Source organism: Gouania willdenowi, chromosome 16 (assembly GCF_900634775.1).
Source record: "Gouania willdenowi chromosome 16, fGouWil2.1, whole genome shotgun sequence".
NCBI classification, from domain to species: domain Eukaryota; kingdom Metazoa; phylum Chordata; class Actinopteri; order Blenniiformes; family Gobiesocidae; genus Gouania; species Gouania willdenowi.
The window spans coordinates 35,434,184-35,449,130 of record NC_041059.1 but is presented as its reverse complement, the minus strand read 5'-3'; the positions used below and the strand labels follow the sequence as shown (position 1 = coordinate 35,449,130).

General features: G+C 38.6%; 1 protein-coding gene across 5 annotated transcripts in view; it reads left to right on the top strand.

Moving 5' to 3' along the window:
* The window catches only part of znrf2b (zinc and ring finger 2b), a 33,433-nt gene that overhangs the window by 8,320 nt on the left and 10,166 nt on the right, over window positions 1-14,947 (top strand). The window lies entirely within an intron of this gene.

Sequence of the window (14,947 nt, the reverse complement as noted above, 5' to 3'; positions counted from 1 at the left end):
GGCGGCAAGGAAAACCTTCTGTTAAGCAGCAGGAACCTTGTGTGGATCCCATTCCTATGATGAACAGCCATCCACGTTATGCTGTGTTGGGTGTGTGCAGAGGAAAGGGTGGAGACAGAGTTGTTGAGACTCTGTAACTCCACACTGTGGATCCCACGGACCTGCAAGACAAAAGCCAGAAGGAATACAGGAGCAAACACACACGGGAAGAAGCAGACATAGAGGGAGTGTTAGAGAGAGGAATGGGACCCTCTCCGGTCCCTCTCTAACCTAAATGACCTCTCTCTTAACGCCCTCTCCAACCTCTCTCCAACCGAGCATGCCAGACCCCCCCGGCAGTCTATGCCTATTGCATCTTAAGTATGAGCTATGAGCTGGTTCCTAACTAAAAGCTTTACCAAAGAGGAATGTTTTGAGCCTAACCTTAAAGGTAGAGAGGGTGTCTGCCCCCCGAACCATGGTTGGTAGATGGTTCCAGAGAAGTGGGGCCTGATAACTGAAAGCTCTTTCTCCTATACTACTTTTAGAGACAAATGGAACAACAAGTAGGCCAGCATTTTGATCCATCCAGGCCCTAATGTCCTTTAGACAGGCCTCAAGTTTAGATAGCTGATTTGTCTCACCTGGCTTCATTGATACATACAGTTGGGTATCATCAGCATAGCAGTGAAAGTATTTTCTCATAACATTACCAAGGGGGAGCATATAGATGCAGAAGAGGATTGGACCTAGCACCGAGCCCTGAGGAACCCCGTAGCTTACTTTAGTGTACACAGAAGAATTATTATTCACGTGTACAAACTGGTACATATCAGATAGGTAGGACTTAAACCAGTTTAGGGCAGTCCCTGTGATTCCAAGTAATTCCTCTAATCTCTCTAGTAGAATATAGTGATCTATAGTGTCAAAAGCTGCACTAAGATCTAGGGATGTAACGATTAATCGTAAGGCAGTTAAAAATCGATTCATAGGTACCACGGTTCACATCGATGCTCTGAAAATTGAATTGCAGTACTTTTTTTAAACAGCAGAGGGCGCTATATATTAATCCTTCCAGAAGCGGACGTGACGGGCGGAATCTGCTACTATTTTCTTTCTGGCCGCCATTTACTGTTAAACATGCTCATAAATGATTCTTTACTCCTTTAGCACTGAAAGAATATCTGTAATATTACGTGAATATCTGTAAAAGTCAGGTTTTTCTATTAACTCTGTCTGCCAGCATAGCTTCTCTTCTTCACTGGTGGAATAACTGCATGCCAACCGACCACTGGGTTACCAGCGCCCTCTGCTGGTCTAAACAAATATCTGACGTAAATACAGTAAAATGACTGTTTTTTTTTTTTGTTTTTTTAAAGTCCAATTGTAAAGGCACAAAATACATTTTCAGTTGCACTTTTAAAAAGAAAAAGAACTATTACGCAGTTTTGAATTGTTTATTATAGAACCAGAATTTAAATTAATAGGCTTCTTCATTTGTGTTATTCCTTTATTTATTTAATTCAAGATTTATTTTTAGTTAAATTGCATCATTTTGAATAGTTTATCAAGGGATTCTTTTGACAATGAAAAATAAAAGGAAACGGTATAGTATTTTCCCCCAAAAAATAAAGGAATATTTTTCAGTCATTTGTATTGTATCGTGAACCCAGTATCGTGAATCGAATCGTGAATCAAATCGTATCGGGAGTTGAGTGAATCGTTACATCCCTACTAAGATCTAATAAAACCAGCACTGAGAGTCGTCTTTCATCTGAAGCCCAGAGTAGATCATTAGTTACTTTAACTAAAGCAGTCTCTGTGCTGTGTTGAGCTCTAAAACCTGACTGGAAGTCCTCGAACAGGCTGTTGTTTTGAAGGAAGTCACAGAGCTGAGCCGCCACAACTTTCTCAAGAATCTTTGAAATAAAAGGAAGATTAGATATAGGCCTGTAGTTTGCTAAAGTGCTGGAATCAAGAGTAGGTTTTTTGAAAAGGGGTTTGATTACAGCTTCTTTAAAGGACTGTGGCACGTAGCCTATTGATAGGGATATATTTATTGTCTCCAACAAAGATGGGCAGACCAGGGGAACAACTTCTTTAAACAGCTTAGTTGGGATCGGATCTGAAAGGCAGGTCGATGGTTTGGAGGATGAAATAATAGTTAAGTTCTTGAAGTCCTATATGTGTGAAACAGTTTAGGTTAGGCCTATTTACATTTAATGGTACAGCAGGCCCAGGTGAAGGCAGGGAGTGGCTAATTTTATCTCTAATCTTATGAATTTTATCGTTAAAAAATGTTATAAAGTCGTCACAGCTGAGGGCTAGAGGAATCATGGGCTCAATAGAGCTCTGACTTTGTGTTAGCCTGGCTACAGTGCTGAAAAGGTACCTCGGATTATTTTTATTTTTTTCAATTAGTGAGGAGTAGTATGTAGATCGACTATGTCGTAAGGCTGTCATGTATTTACTATGGCTTTCTGGCCAGAGTATTCGTGACGCCTCTGTTTTATTGGAGCGCCACATTCTCTCTAATTTACGGGTTGGTTGTTTGAGTGTGTGAGTTTCAGAGCTAAACCACGGAGCTTTCCTCTGACGTTTACTAGTTTTTTCCCTCAATGGGCCAATTGAGTCCAAGGTGGATTTTAGTAGACTAGCAGAGCTATCGACAAGCAGATCCAGTTGAGAGGGGTTATAATTAATATCATAGTTATTTATTGGATGGTGCACTGAGTTTAAGGCAGCAGGAATGGCCTCTTTAAATTTAGCCACAGCACTATTGGACAGATTTCTACCTGTAACTATTATATTGCGCAGTGCGAGATCCTCTAGGATAATGTTAAAAGATATTAAAAAGTGATCTGATGGCAGAGGATTTTCAGGGTAGACTTTTAGTTCATTAATATCAAGGCCATATGTTAGAACAAGATCAAGAGTATGAGTTAAACGATGAGTAGCTTCATTAATAGTTTGAAAAAAGCCAACTGATTCTAATAGGGACTTGAAGGCTGAGCTCAGTCTATCACTATCTTTGTCAACATGGATATTAAAATCTCCTACTATCAGTATTTTATCAGAACTGAGGACTAAGTTTGATATAAACTCAGAGAATTCTGATAGAAATTCAGAATAAGGGCCTGGAGGACGGTAAATTATCGCAAATAAGACTGGCTGGCAGGTTTTTGATTCGGTATGAGATAAATTTAAAACCAGGCTTTCAAAGGAAGTGTAACTGGCCTTTGGTTTAGGATAGATTAGGAGAGAGGAATGATAAATAGCTGCTACACCACCTCCACGGCCTATGTCTCGTGGCATATGAGTATTTAAATGACTGGGAGGAGTGGCTTCATTTAAACTAACATTCATCTTGATACAGCCATGTTTCAGTTAAACAGAATAAATCAAAGTTATTTTCTGAGATAAGGTCATTTACTAGTAGAGATTTGGATCTCAGTGATCTAATATTTAATAGAGCACATCTAATGGTTTTATGTTTTGGTGTTTCTAGATTTGAGATTTTGATTTTTTCAGATTTTTATAATTGATACCTCTTTTATTTGATTGATATTGTGAAATTTGGGTCGGGGGACAGACACCATCTCTATAAAATAATATTCATCACCATCACAACAGTTGTCATGGCGATGAACACAGCTATCATAATAGCAATGGGAGGGAAACTGTCCTAAGGCAAGCCAGAGGGGCGTGGAGGACTCCCCCTCTGTAACATGGTCTCATTCATGAGGTGTCATAACAGTGACTGTGCCATGTTTTCTGATAGTAGAGATGCTCCCGCCAAAGTAGGGTGGATTCCATCTCTTCCTATCAGGTTCGGTTTTCCCCAGAAGGATCTCCAATTATCAATGAAGCCCACCTCGTAGTTCTGACTTTCCTAGCGTTACATGGTCAGGCCCCTCAATATATCTGACTTGTTGTGCCCCTACACTTCGGGGCGCAGCCTTCGGTCTTCAGATCAGGGTCTCCTACAGATCCCGAAAACTAATTTTAAAACCCGAGGAGACCTGGTGTTCCAGGCTGTGGCCCCCAGACTCTGGAATAACCTGCACCAGTCTCTCTGGGAGCTCAACTGTGTGGACACTTTTAAGAAACTGTTGAAGTCTTTGCTTTTCAGAAAAGCTTTTAGTTACTGGATTTTAAATTATTATTATCATTTTATGATGCTGCTCCTGTGATGTAAATGCACCCATGTTTTATTATTCTATTATGGTTTTGCACCTGTTGTATTAATTTATCCACTGCTCAGTTTCAGCGACATCACTGAGTGTCTGACACTTTTTTGCTGTATTTCATTAATAAATAAAGGTAGTAGTGGTATAAACTTATTGAAGTTTACCTAATGTGATATTACACTGCACTTTTTGATCTGATTTAAATTTTTTTTTTTTTTTTTACTGTGGTCATTATTGCATTGTTGCAGTTTTGAGATTTTTTTTAATTCATTTTTATTTTTACTGTAATATTTATTTTGAACCGTTTTTTATTAAAAAATATATATATATTATTATTGTTAATGTTGCATTTTTGATACATTTTTGCTGTGACTATTGTTAATGTTGTACAGTTTTGAGAAGTCTTTTATTTACTGTATTTAATGTTTATATTGCACAGTTTTTTATACTTAGTTAATGTTAACTTTGCAGTGTTTTGTTCAGGTTGTTATTGTTAAGACTTTAATATATAACATATCTATTTAAATATAAATTTTGGTGAAATTATTTCAATTTATCAGTTTTTTCAACATTTTGAAGACATTTTAAAAATACAGTGGTATACCGATAACAGCGATAAATTTAATCACTATAACCATACATCGAGGCTACACACCACAGTACACTGTCACTACATTCACTCTGCATGTCTTATTGCACAATTTCTGTCTAAAACTCCGAATTTTTTTTTTTTTTAACTGTGTGGGCATTCATATTACATATTGAATTTGTCTTCAGTTTGGAGTATGAACGGAATGCGACACTGAAGTGACGCACATACCCAGAAGAGGTCCTAATGTGACCCCCACAGTGTTTGTTAGTAAATATGGAGGCATTTCACTGAGAAAGCTTTTTTCCAACAGAAGTCAACACTTTATAACTTTAAGGAGAGTGAAAAAGAAGAGAGCCAGGTTTATCACTCTAGTCGTTTGCTGTGATGGCTGCTACGTCTGTACAGCGGACTGTTTGGATGCAGAGTGAGAGTCAACAGTGGTGGGATAGGGATGTCAGTGGCTTCAACAATGCGGAGTTCATTAAAATTGGAATTGTATTGTTCAGACTGTCTTTAACAGATCGGACACAGGTCACATATGTGTGGTGGCTGGGAAGTGTCAGGTGAATGCATTTACAGAAACAAACACAAATGCAAAAAGGTCACAACACGAATGCAAAATGGCCACAACGGAAGTGTTTCCGCAACGGACCGGTTTTATGATATGTTAGGCTGATATGAAAAATATGAGTATCCTAATCAACTTTCACTTACTTTCATACGTAACGCCACCGGGTTTCCGCAACAGAAGTATTTCCGACGGACTGATATTACAGACGGACACGTTTCTGGCGGATGTTTTTAACCCGCCAGAACAGAGAAGAACAAGAAGAAGACATCGAAACACATATGAAAGTAAGTGAAAGTTGATTAGGATACTCTTATATTTTTCATATTAGGCTATCATATCATAAAACTGGTCCATCGGAAACACTTCCGTTGTGGAAACACTTCCGTTGTGGCCATTTCGCATTCGCGTTGTGACCTTTTTGCATTTGTGTTCGTTTCTGTAAATGCATTCACCTGACACTTACCAGCCACCGCACATATGTGACCTGTGTCCGATCTGTTAAAAGTCTGAACAATACGAGTCATATGCGTGTGTGTGTGTGCGCGCGAAATATCTCCCCGACGCGGTGTGAGTTCGATCTGATACTTAGTTGACGGCTTACAAATACCTCAAGTGTGTGTATCCATTATTTTGGAGTAAGTTGGTGTAGCAAAACGTTAATTTTAAGATTACGGCTTCCTCGGTAACAGTGCGCTACATCCGGTTCCGGGTTCATGACGTCACCGTGTCACAGTTTGTCGCTAAAAGTCATTTAAGTTAATATTTCATAGTTATTTTATATTATTCTCGTGATTCCAAACTTCCTTTAAATCTCAGGTCACGGACTTAACTTCCTCCTTCGTCTCATGACTGTGGGCGGTGGCTGTGCATTAGCCGACCATATCACAAACATTCTGATTCTTCATTTGTTCTGCGCAAGGGTGAGTGTTTCTTCTTATATTATTCTGTGTGCTAAGAAAGATGCTAGCAGCTACAATGTAAACGCACACACGGCTGATGCGCGTGCGTGCACTACACCGGGATGAAAATACTGAACTCACACAGAGCCGTTTAGAGAGAGAGTTGTGTCTGTGGTGTTGCAAAACGTTTATTTTTCATGGTACTTCCGTGTCTCTCTTAACAACCTGTGACGGATTATGTGCAAGACGCGCGCGTGTAGAGAGAGAGAGAGACACACACATACACACACAGTATTTATAATAATATATACTGAATGAGTAAAATAAAACAAAAAACTAAACAATGTTTATACAAAAAGTACACAATGACAACAGAAATGCATAAAAATATACAAAAGGCTCCAAAAACACACAAAATTATTCAAAAAAACATACTTTACAGAAAAATACACCAAACAACACCAAACATATGAAAATGACTCAAAATACAAAAAACAATAAATATACAAAAAATGCACAAAAAGACAACAGAAAGATACAAAAATACACATGATGACTCCAAAAATATACATTACAGAAAAATACATCAAACAAAAAATATTAATTTTTTGTTTGTTTGGAATATTAATTAGTATAAAAAACAACAAACACATTTATCATGCACATGTCCCATAAAATTAAACCAGGGAAATCGCACACGCTATTTTACTTTGCACCCGCAAATAAACACCTTTATTACACTACAGCGTATGTACACCTCTTTGTACATCCAACCTTCAAACATATTCTCATTTGGCCATAATTGACAACTGTACTTATGCTCCCACATGAATGCATACTTCGACGGGCACTGTACTAGTTCTTTTGAAATGCGAAAAAATACCTAACTAGTCTCTTACTATGGTGGTCATTCATAAACATTAATGTATAAAAGTCCCTCCTTCGTCCTTTAGACCCTTATACAAATGGAAACGATTGCCGAGGGCGCCCAGCCAATAGGCTTCGACTTCGTGTTTTTGAGACTGTCAAAGTGAATGCGGAACTGTGGACGGAAACAAGGCAGCGCATCACAACAGCAAACAGGTAAAAATGATTTTGCCTCTTACCTGACCCATAGACCTATATCAGTGCAGCCTTGTTTTGTTTCGCGATGCATGTGCAGAAAAGTGGAGGCGTGGCTTCTTGTAGATTGCAGAGGCAGTGGGAGGAAGTGAGGCTGTTTAGGGCGGGACATCGAGACGTGCTCTCAGAAACTCCGGATATCAGCTTTGAATATAGTACAGATTACTTTATTAATTGTGTTTGTTGAAAAACACATAAAAACAGGACCTTGATAAAATAATGGCAATTGCAATATTGATGGGAAAAAATTAGGATTCCCAAAAACTGTTCATCCCTTATCGATTTATCAGCTGGTTAAGCAATGATCCAAACAAATCAATGAAAAGTCAAGCCATGGATCAAAATCAGTAAAACAAAGCTCTGGTCTTTTTTCTTTTTGTTCTTGATTTCAATTTCTGAAATGTGTATTGGTTAAATGTCACCGATTGTGTTAAATGAGTTTATAATTTTTCCTTAAATCGAGGCCTTAAAGGCCCCCGAATTCAAATCGAATCGTGGCAAACTTTGTGCTACCAACAAGTATTGTCCTGTTGTCAAAATCATTTATACTTTTTTGTCATGGAACTGGTGACTTACAGCTGTATAAACTTTATATGTTTCATTAACGTTGAATAATGTTTTGCCCTTTTAACTGATGCCTAAGGTTTCTGTCAAGTTAAAAGTGGAGTTGTCTCCTCTATACCTCTGTACTTGTCAGCACTGCAGAGAGATAACAATGATTCAGATCAGTCTGGACTGACAAACTGCTTTTCACCTTAACCTCTATTATATTTGCAAGTGGCAGCGTTTTTATTGATATGCTCATAAGAAAGTCAATGAAATGTGACCACGGCAATGGGACAATCAGTGAACTAAGCAGTAAAACTGTGATTCATGTGGAACATTAAAGGATGCCGTGCAGAAAGTGCTGAGTCAGCGCCTGCAGGAAAGGCCAGATAAGAGGCGGGGATGATAAATAAGGTGCCCTGGGACGCTCACCTAACTGCTGATTAGCTGGGAATCAGTGATGTGTGACCCCCAAGGAACAACTGGGAAGAATTTGGCGGTTTTAGAATTTGAATCTGTTGCCAAGAAGCTTTTGACTTTGTCCTGCTGGTCTTTGGCAATATCTCAATTTCATTCTAGTGTAGGAGGATAAGGGTAGTTAATAATGGGTTATATGAATGAGAATATTAATTATGATTATTAATATTAGCTCAACGAATTACTGGGTGCCACCTCTTAAAAAGAGGAAATATGTCTAAGTTTTTCTTTAGACTAAAAGTATTAAATCAGGGAAGTGAATTCTAACAGCAAATCTACACCATCATCACAGCTTTAATGAATCAGAGGAATCAAAGATTACGTTTAACCTTTTATTCACAATTCAACAACTAACACGGTCAAACATCAATTGAAATGGGATAATTAAATCATGATAAAATGCATTTCTAGGCTAATAAAAGTGAGGATTATATGTAATGAAGAGAAATCACTATTCTAGGAGAATGAGTGCTAATCAAGACTAACTATTGTACAATCAAAGAATAAAATCCTAAAGAGAGCTCATAAAACGAAGAGGGAAAGACAGACAAGGGAGAACAGACAAACATATGTGGTGGATTGTGGGTGAAGTATATGTAACTGGAGTGTAGGTATGAGTGTTTGAATGAGGTCATGTTGTAGTTTAAGTGAGTCAGTTCTGCTGGTCCATTGTTCACTGGTCCATACCTTAAGATGCGGTCCGGGTTGGACATGGAGACGTTCTGGGTTTGCAGGAACAACGTCCGTGTGGCAGTATAGCTGCGCTGACGTGCCGTCGTTGGGTTCTGTTTCGTTAAACATCAGGGTTTCTATTGGCCGATCCACAACCCCTTTGGGGATGATCGCAGCCGGTTTCAGACTAAGAGGGACCACGGTTTGTTCCACGATTCAGATGTTGGAAGATCAGCTTTCAGGCACCCTCTTTTGCGTCTTAGGCTTTCGCTGCGAACAAGGTTCTTAAAAAGTGATGCAACTACAAATAAAAGAAAAATGAAATGAAAGACTGGAAATATGAGGGAACACGTGTGAGCATGAACGCCCGCGTCCAAAACTAAAGTTTCTGGAGCGCGTCTTTTTTTTAAAAAAGAATTTGGAGACGCCTTTTGGAGGAGGTGTCTTGGTTGATCATTCTGAGATCACATCGGTGATTGGTCAATGTCTCTGCTTTCAACTTGTGGGTGTGTCTCAAGTGTGGGTGTGAAATGGAATGACATAGACAACAGAGGGAGTTCCTAAACAAGAAGAATGCCTAATAATTAATTCCACATATTTCAAAACATCTTTTCAACATCATATCTTAATATATCATCTATTATGAAACAGTTAGATACCAGACACGGCTGAAAAATAGCATAGTTAGTACTTAATAAACCTGAATGTCTAAATTCATGTTAAGGACTTTTCTTTACCATATGGTTAACTGTCAGTACCTTGAACTAAGCTTTGTGATGTTTTCTAGTATTTCAAGCACCTTTTAAATGATGAAACATTTTAAAAATAACATTCTTGAAATAACATTATTGAATTACATGAAGAGTGGCATAGGACAGACAATACTTGCAATTTCAATTTCTGCAGGAACCATTCCAATAATCCTTTCTTTTGTGACTTTTCAAACAAGTACATGTTCTTTGTTCTCATTTGAGCGGGAAAGCTGGTGTTATTCCAACCTCCTGTAGGACTTCTGGTTTGGGTTCTGGAGGTGATAAAAATCTGCAGGGGGTCGGAGCCCAGAGTTTGAAAACTTAGCATGTAAACATTGACTGATTGTTTCCTTTTGATCGTAATGTAACAGAGAGGTGAGAACAGGAGCAAAACTGTTCTTGGATTCTCCTGTTACTTTGTTCGGACAGGAAATGGGAGAAGGTCCCCCTGTGGTGCACGTTTGCATTTGACAGTGGGAGACAGACCTTCTGACTTTGTTCAATTGTGAGACTAGTATCTCAGTCAGAGTTCAACTTGGAGGATTTGATTCCCTACACTCGGGAGAATTGTACATTGGTCATTGTTAAAGCTGCAGTTTGTAAGGGTTTTTTTTTTTTTTTGTTTTATTTGGTCAAAAACCAATCATCATCTTATTATATTGAATATTGTAATCCAAAGTGTTATGAGTGGACAGTGAATCTCTTCTCATTCTCCTGGCTCTGTAAATGAGCTTTAGAAATTCAGGAGTGTGACGCTGAACTTCAGCCAATCAGAGATATTTCTATCAACACGGGGAGTCCATGAGTTGTTTTAAGCATTACTATTGGCTGCTCGAGCTGCTCGTCAAAAGTCGATGCGCGTTCTGGATCTGAGAGTAGGGACGGTCCCATGACATTATATTCCAGCTGAAGTCGCTAATGCAGCTTTTGTCTCAGTGGTTACACGGGAAAGCAAGAAGAAAAAGGAAGACAGAGGTGAAGAAGCAACAGAAAAAAAGCACAAACGTGTTCAGGAGGGACACACTTTGCAGAGTCGTGTGTGCAGCGAACTGCAAGCGATCCACTTTCAGTCAGCTCAGTCTGCCCCAAGTCAGAGAGAGAGAGTGAGAACAGACGGAATAAATAGCTTATTAAAAATTATCTAAGGTGGAAAGAACAGACCCAATTCATCTGCAATATGGACGTAGTGTCTGCTCTGATCAGTTGGAATCGGCTGCAGCGCAGCTGCTTGTGTTTGAGGAGCAGCTGTGATTCTGAGCCTCTTACTGTCCTCACAGCAGTGAGTGATACATGCTTTCATTTCTCTAAAACATCAGAAAACTATCCAATAGCACAAGATAAAGTTCCTACATTTATGTTACTAGTCTCTGTGGAGGAAACAGTTGCAAAGAGTTCCACAGTATGCACGTGCATGCATAGTTTTGTTCAGGAGGGGAGGGGGGAGTGTGGAGTGCCTCACCATTCTACATACCTCAGCTTTAACAATCAGGAGGATTTCAGCTGATCATCAACAACTTATAGTATATGTACTTGGTGTTTTTATTAGAGAGCATATTTAATTTGACTTTTTTAGCAGCCCAGTCAGTTATAGGCCCGTACAATATTATTTAATGTATGAGTTAAAGATTTTATTTATCATTTTATTTTATATTGTGCATTGTTGGAATGTCAATACTAAATATATTTTCATATATTTTTAATTTATTAATTCTTTGAATATTAATATTAATTATAATTACAATACTTTAATAGTGAGGTAAGTACACATTCCTATAGCTGTAAATTTGATTATACATAATAAAATAATAAATTGCATAGTAATTTATTTTAGTTTCTCTGTTTTTGACCTCTTTAAAAACTGTCTTTTACAATTTAAACGCAAACCTGTGGAACCATGTTACAGTTCTATGGCTTATACAGTTGTATTGTTAATTATTAAAATATGTTTCATATCATGTTTTCCCATGACTTGTTAGTTCTCTTGGTGATCATTTTACCATTTCAAAAAAATGTAAATCCAGAGGTATACTGGCACAAAAAATCCTCAGATGCCCACACCAAAAATATTAATACCAATATTTTAATGGATGAGGAAGGGAAGCCTAACCAGGAAAGCAAGAGTTGAAAAACAAATTAGATGATAGATCATATTTTTTAGCGTATTTTACTGCTGATTTAAGACATAGGTCAAAACTCACCTGTTATTGTAAGAGATGCTAACAGAAAGCTAAAGCTGGTTTTATGGGGTTATTTATTATTCCGTTATTAGGACTCACTAATTTTTGATTAATTGAAAATTTACTTTAGTAATTAGGAAAACATAATTATTAATGACTTTCAGGAGGAACATAATTTAAATTGTAATTGGAAAAAAAATCCTGGTCACCATAATCATTATTGAGTTGTAATTGAAGACATCATTGTAATTGAAAAATGTAATTGACCCCAACACAGTAATCCAGATGTTAAGGACAGTCACATAGGAAAGTCACATCCAGTACACCTCAGTCTCAGTGCATGAGTCATCACATCCTTTCTAATATTATTATTAATGTAAACACTGGTGGATTCATGGATCTCTCTTCAAACAAAAGCACAAAGACGAGCATTGTTGGTGTCAGCAGGTGATCAGTGGGTTTTTAAATAAGCTCAGATAAGTGTGTTTGTGTGTTTACTGTGCTTTACTAAAGCCTGTGCTTGCACTGATCTGTATCCTCACAGCATGTGCAAAAGGCTTCATTATTATTGTCCCTCAGACAGAACAGATGATGTGTGGCTCCCTCCACTATCCAATGGATTACTGTGCTAATCTGTGACAAAGGGCGAAAGCTGCAGGGTTTCCCAGTGGGGCCGACTTTCACACAGTGACATTGTAATGAAATGTGAAATAAAAGGAATGGATTAGGAAGAGGAGTAGCACTGCGCTGTAAGTATTTTATTAGATTTCCTGCAGGGAAAGGATTACGTCCTCCCCTCATAGGGATCGTGTTGACGTCTATTTTGTGTATTCTATAGTTTCAGGTTGTATTGTTTGTACAGAATAAAATCAGCGTTTGCATGGATGAAGTGATATCCAGATCATTAACGTTTGTTCCAAAAGTCCTTGGAAATGTTTATTATATTGTAGGGATGCACGATATTAGATTTTTGGCCGATATGTCAGAATTTTACTACTCATTTGGTCGATAAGCGATGGCGATAGATTTTTTTTTTTTCCCTCAGCGACACAATTACAGTGATCTAGTTTCTCATTTTTAATCATGTTGGTTAATGCAGACATAAGACAAATCTGAACATCAGTAATCATTCCTTGTGAAATATAAGAAAAATACTTCATCTTCTGTTCTAGTCATGGCAATAAAACAATAAAGATACTTACAGCAAATCATACTTAAAACTTACATTTTGTATTTGAAGGTAAAAACTGAATTCTTACACAATTTAAACATTTTATGTCAGCCAAGCTGAGGAAAGTGTTTGAAAATGTGTACATTCATTGAATAATTCTACTTTAAAGGTCCAGTATTATGCGATTTTTCACCCATCTTCATTTGTTCTAAGAACCCCAATAACATAGTATTTGATGATGTGTTCTGGAGTTTTAGCCCTTGGAAAAGTCACTTTCATGACACTTCTAAAAAGAGGTTGTTTTGGGGCCTTCATGCATATGCACAAGTAGGTGTGTCTGTAGATGCAGATTTCATGCCTTGCTCATGGAGAGGGTGATCACCATCGCTATTTTCTTTTGCTATCCACACACTTGTTGTTTTCAGTCAAAAAACTGCACATTAAAGTAAAACACGTGGCTATTTACAGTAAGTGACTATTGATTGTGAGTCGGATAAAAACGCTGCTCCTTGGTGTGTGTATTTTACATCTGCAGCAGAGTCAGTCAGATGTTTCAGCTGTTTCAAACACTCACCAGAGCTGCTACGTCCCTTTCTTCTCCTCCTCACCTCACCTCACCACAGGAATAGTGCATTTAAGGTGATAATCCATTGTTTTGTCCAACCGCTGCGTCGCATTGGGTCACAAATACGTCAATTCATGCCAAAAGCGATACGAGGTGATATAACAATTACTAAAAGTGGAACTACTCCCCGAGCATTACACCGTGGCTGCCCACTGCTCTTCAGGGATTTGTTAAATGTTGAGAACATATTTTCTGTCATTAGCATGAATAAGGACAAGGTGTCATGAAGGCTGTCATTAACTCACTCAGTGCCATTGATGAGATAACTCGTCAAATCCAAACACTCAGTGCTATTGACGGGATAACTCGTCCTTTGCATTTTTTCACGGGGATTACTAGAAAACACCCTGGCGGAGGTCCCTCATCAATATCTAAGCTGTGGGGTGTTGTAGTGACCAACTGTCCCTGAAAATGGCAGCAGTGCACCTTTAGATGAGAGATTAGCTACTTATGCTATCATTAGATGGGGAGGAGAAGCAGTAACGAGTGAGATTATGGCGCTACAGAGTGATATTGTGACGTATCCAGCAGCTCACTGCTCCACATACTAACAGAACATGTATGGACCTGAGTAGATTATTGATAATGTTGCGATGGTGAGATAAAACCATCAACTAACCGGGCCATCGCTGCGTGTCGTGAGGAGGGGGGGTACAAATTACCCCCAGTCTGTGAGCCAGATAGCAAAATAATAGGTGACATGTAGGAGGTAGCAGCGCACCTTTGGATGAGAGCTCATCCATACTCATCAGAGCTCAGAGGAAGAGGAGGAATGGCGTTTATGAGACAGAAAATGGCGCTACGTACGTGTCTGTGCCCAGTAAGGGCTCCTTTGAAAGTTTTTAGCTGCAAAAAACCTTTTTTTAGCAACAATAGTACTCATCTATTGCCCTCCCAAACCACAACAAACTTTCATCTCTGACATTCACGATTTCTTTCCTTATCTCACTCTGCACAGCATACTCAAATATTCTGGTTATTGGTGATTTCAATATACACATGGACTCCAATAACTGTCAAATGGCTTTCAATTTCAAACAGATCCTGGACTGTCTCAACCTCCAGCAGCTTGTGGATGGCCCCACACACAATAGGGGCCACACACTGGACTGACTCCCTCCCAATCACAGGCCTTCAAGTACAAGACATTGGTGTCTCCGATCACCTGGCAGTT